The following is a 4,955-nucleotide window of genomic DNA, read 5'->3' on the forward strand; positions in this document are numbered from 1 at the left end:
CTGATGTGGCTTCCTCCTCAGAGAACGTGGGCCCACAAAGCAACAGCTTACCCGTAAATGAGGCACATGAAAAAATACATATCGTCTCTTAATATCAAGGAAAAGCAAATCAAAGCCACAAAGAGAAACCACCTCCTAGGCCTCTATCAAAAAGATCACAAGCAAGTATTGGCAAAGGAACAGAGAAAAGGGGGGGACTCTGTTAGCTGAATGTGGACCAGTCCAGCCCTGTGGAACACGGTCTGGAGATTTCTCAGACTATTAAAAACAGCTCTGTCATACGATCCAGCAACCCAATTCTCAGGTCTCCACCTGAAGGATACAAAAACACCAATTCAAAGGGATATCGCACTCCTAAGTTAACTGCAACATGACTGACCACAGCGGCTACAGAAGCCACCTATGTGCCCACTGACATGGAACGCATCGAGAAGGAATGGAACTCCACAATGGAGCTCAGCTGTAAAAATGAGATGAAATCTTGCCTCCTGCGACAACACGGATGGAACTGGAGGGGATTATGCTAAGTAAAATCAGTCAGAGAGAGAGACTGATACCAGATGGTTTCACTCATTCATGGAATATAAAGAAACAAAGCAAAGGAGCAGACAGAACCCAACTAAAACAAACTCTTGACGTCGGTCTGCTGAACTGAGACTATCAGATGGTGAGAATGGGTGGGTGTGGGAGCCAAGGAGGGAGAAACCCAATGGGTTGTGGTGGACTGTTGGTGTTTCGGTTTGGTAATGGGTGCGTGCCCCTAAAATAGATAGTGTTATTAACCTGTGTAAACTCAATGAAATAAATTTTTAAATAATAAATAAAATCTGCATCCAATGATCCATCCTCCTCCCCCAACTCCCACCCCAGCAAAATGGGGGATCATTATGCTCATCTGCCCTGGGTGTTATGAGGATTAAATAAACTAAGATGCCAACCACCTCGACACAGCAGGAGCTCACCAGAGTCACTCAGTGTGTCAAACACTGATCCCGTGTTTTTTTTTTTTTAGTTGTTTTTTTTTTTTTTAAGATTTATTGATTTATGCATAGAACAACTGGGGTGTAGGCCAAAGGTGTGGAGATTGAGAGGAGTCACCAGAGACAGAGTGGAGAGTAGAACAGGTGGATCTGCTGAAATATACTACTGAGGGGAGCAGGGGGCAAGACAGGAGAGATCTGTTGTGCCATGTGGGCCACTCCCTGCCCGGGATCAAACTCGGGCCACAGTGGCATAGCTTGATAGCGCCAAGACTTTAGCCACTGACTCACCAGGGAGGCCTGATTTCAGATTTTTTTTTTTTTAAAGATTTATTTGTGCATACAGACCTGGGGTGTAGGCCAGAGGTGCAGGGGTGGTGAGAGAGTTTACCAGACACAGAGTGGGGAGCAGAACAGGCAGATGGACGAAGAACACTGCTGAGGGGAGCAGCGAGCGGGTCAGGCAAGGTCTGCTGTGCCATGTGGGTCACCTCCGGGCAGGCAGGGATCAAACTCACGCGGAAGTGGCTTTAGCTTCTCAATGCTGTGCTTTAACCCGCTGCGCCACCAGGGAGGGCCTGATTTCAGATTTTTAAGGAGCACCTGACTATACATGACTCTCACCTGGCCTGTCATTTCAATAGTATATTGTTAAGACACAGACTTGGCTCTGGTATTAAGGATCCAAAATAACTGTAACTCTAAAGGGATAAGACTTTCTCTGTCGCATAGTAGTCTGAGTGATCTAGGAAGCTGCCTTCCCAGTGTCCAAAACGTGGAGCTCTGCAGAGTGCTCTTCTAATGCACTCTTTAACATGTGATTCCATCCCATGGCATGTTGGGGGGCCCAAGAAACACTCTGTGAAATACCTCTAGGCTCCCCTTTGGTATCTATGTGATCTCAGGGGTGACTTGACTTGGCCCAACAGAAGTTATCATTTCCACCCCACTATGCCCAGACAACTGGGGTAGCACTTAGATCCCCAAACAAGAGCAACTTGATATAAATTGGGATTTCTCAATATCTATACGATTGACATTTGGGGCCAAGTAGTTTTTGGGTGGGGAACGGGGGGGAAGCTGTTCTTGCATCATGGGATGTTGCTACTCACTAGATGCCAGCACCACCACCCTCCCCCCTTGCCTTCTGTGCCAATCAAAGATGTCTCCAAACATGATCACATGTCTCCTAGGAGACAAAATCCCCCCTGGTTGAGAACCACTGATGGTTGATACTTGTTTAATAGTGTGTGACATATAGCAACAAGCCACTTTGGAATCAGTCACTTTCATTGACCCTCAGAACCTCAAGCTAACTTCACAGAAGCAGCCAGGAGAGAAGGTCCTGGCAACTCAGCTTCCAAGCTGCCTCTCCCCCAAACCCCCCCATCCACCCTCCTCCACCCCCCGCTCACACAGAGATTCTGGCACCACAGACACTGCTCACCACTCGCCTCACACAGAACAATGGAGCTCTCTCCTCCACACGTACCCTTCCCCCACTTGATTCTGTTTTTCTGGACTGGGGAAAGCCTTGATGTTGAAGCAATTTTGTTTGCGCTTAAGCAATAGAAGAATCTCCTTGGCCTCTACCCTCCTCCGGGCATAGGGCACCTTAACCCACACTGCTCAACCTTGGCACTAGTGACCTTTGGAGTTGGATAAGTCTCCAACTCCAACGGACATGTCTGTCTGTCCGTCATGGGATGTTCAGCCACATCCGCCAGCCGCTCCCCGTGAGATGCCCATAGCATCCTCCTGTCACCAAGCCCTCCTCTCAGTTATGACAACCAAAAATGTCTAGGCATGGCCACTAGTGCTTGGGGTGACCAAAATCACCCCTCAGTGGGGAGCATATGCCAACCACACTACCAACCAGCGAGGATGGCAATATCATCATTTTAGAGAGAAGAAACCAGGGCACCTGACTGGACAATGGCTGGCCCAGACAGGCAGGGGCACAGTCAGAGATTAAAATTAATCTCTAAAACTGGTGATTCCAGAATTCTGTAGCTAATACAGAAGTCCAGTGCCAGCCCAGCCCCAGCCCAGCCCGAGCCCAGCCCCAGCCCAGTCCAGCCCAGCCCCACTGCACCTGAATCCGCAGGGAAGGGGTCAGCTGTTGTCAATCCTTCATGGCTCTCCTGGCATCAGCCACTCCAGGGAGCAGCAATTCTCAATATTTCATAGCCCATATCCCCTGTCCTTAGAGTCTTCCCTTTCATCTAAAGCCCCAGTGTTTTGAAATTATCTTGCTTTATGGTAGTAATTCCCACACTGTCCAAGTGGGAGTTCATGAAACGACGGTCACTTGCTTTACCTACAGGATGTCCCCGACACACTCAGCCAGTGCTGTCTGCCAAGGAACCATTACTTAAGTTTGAGCTGTTCTTCATAATGCCCATAGCAGATAGAACACAGGAACCTTTGCAGTTTGTTTATTTATTTATCTTTTAAGATATATTTTTATTTATGCATACAAAAACTGGGGTGTAGGCCAGAGGCACAGGGGGTGAGAGGATTCACCAGAGACAGAGTGGGGAGCAGAACAGGCAGATCTACTGAAATACACTGCTGAGGGGAGCAGTGGGAAGACAGGAGAGGTCTGCAGGGCCAGGTGGGTCACCTCCCTGGCCAGGGATCAAACTCATGGTGCAGCAGCTAGCAACAGTTTGATAGTACTGAGACTTTAAGCCCTGTCCCACCATTGCATTTTATAGAAGAAATTCAGGCACAAAGATATGAAGTGATTGGCCCAAAACTACACAGAACGTCATTATACACCTACACCTGCTGCCAGTAAGTGGGTGTTTAGAGCCACCGTGACCCACTTAGACTATGTGATCGACCTGTGTGTACACATGTGCCTGCAGTTACGAACAGCCTGTGTGCACGCACCTGGGGCTAATGTAGAAACATTAGAGCTAGGGAGCAGCCCAGCATTCCCATAAACACATGGCCACCCACTGACCTCCACCCCCAGGGGAGGTTCTGTCAGGGACAGAGAAGGGGCAGGAATGTTTTTAGAAGGGAACCAGCAGTGACCACTATGTATTTCCCTCATGTGGTGGGTAGGACTGGACTAGGAGCCCACTGCAGCAGGCTCCATACCACCTGTTGTAACAGGAAGCTGTTTCCCAGGCAACAATAATACACCACTGGCCACACAGACACACAGGAGCCCTCCAAAGCCCCCTCTACCCACACCCTGGAGAGTGAACCAGAAGCCATCTGCTTGAGGATCAACAAGGGACGCTCTGGTCTCTAGGGGATTCTTTATCCTCACAAGCCCCTCTAAGTCTCCCAGAGATTCCAGGCAGGGAACAGAGATTCCAGGCAGGGGCCATCCCAAAAGAAGTCAGACTTTGGCCCAGGGCCCAGACTTTCAGGGAAAGCAGCTGGCCTGCAGGGGTCACCTTGAGCTGACATCTCTGGACAGAACTGTTTGCTTATTCAATCATTCACTCATCAAGTATTTATAGTTATGACATTTGATTTTTTTTTATTCAACAAATATTTATGGGAGGCACAAGGTAACTTTCACTTTCAACTCTACACTTTTGATTTGTTTATATTCATTATTACAAAAAGCATGTGCTGCTTTCGACTATTAAGCTTGGTTTCTAATTAATTTTTAATAGCAAATGATACATCAGAGCATTTCCTTTGTGACCACTATGAGGCTTGTCTTTCCAGACATTTTTTTGTGTGCATTTCACTACAAGCCCAGAGAAAGTTACAGAGTTGTCTTGTGTGTGTCTGCATATGCGCTTTTATGAATAAGTTTGTGCTTTTTTAAGAAATTAAAATTGAATTTTTAAAAAAGACTTATTTTAGGCCCTCCCTGGTGGCGCAGTGGGTTAAAGTGCAACACTAAGAAGCTAAAAGCCACTTCTGCATGAGTTCGATTCCTGCCTGCCCCGGAGGTGACCACATGGCGTGGCAGACCTCTCCTGACCCGCCCGCTGCTCCCCT

Source organism: Condylura cristata, unplaced genomic scaffold (genome assembly GCF_000260355.1).
Source record: "Condylura cristata isolate star-nosed mole 26May11 unplaced genomic scaffold, ConCri1.0 scaffold00022, whole genome shotgun sequence".
NCBI classification, from domain to species: domain Eukaryota; kingdom Metazoa; phylum Chordata; class Mammalia; order Eulipotyphla; family Talpidae; genus Condylura; species Condylura cristata.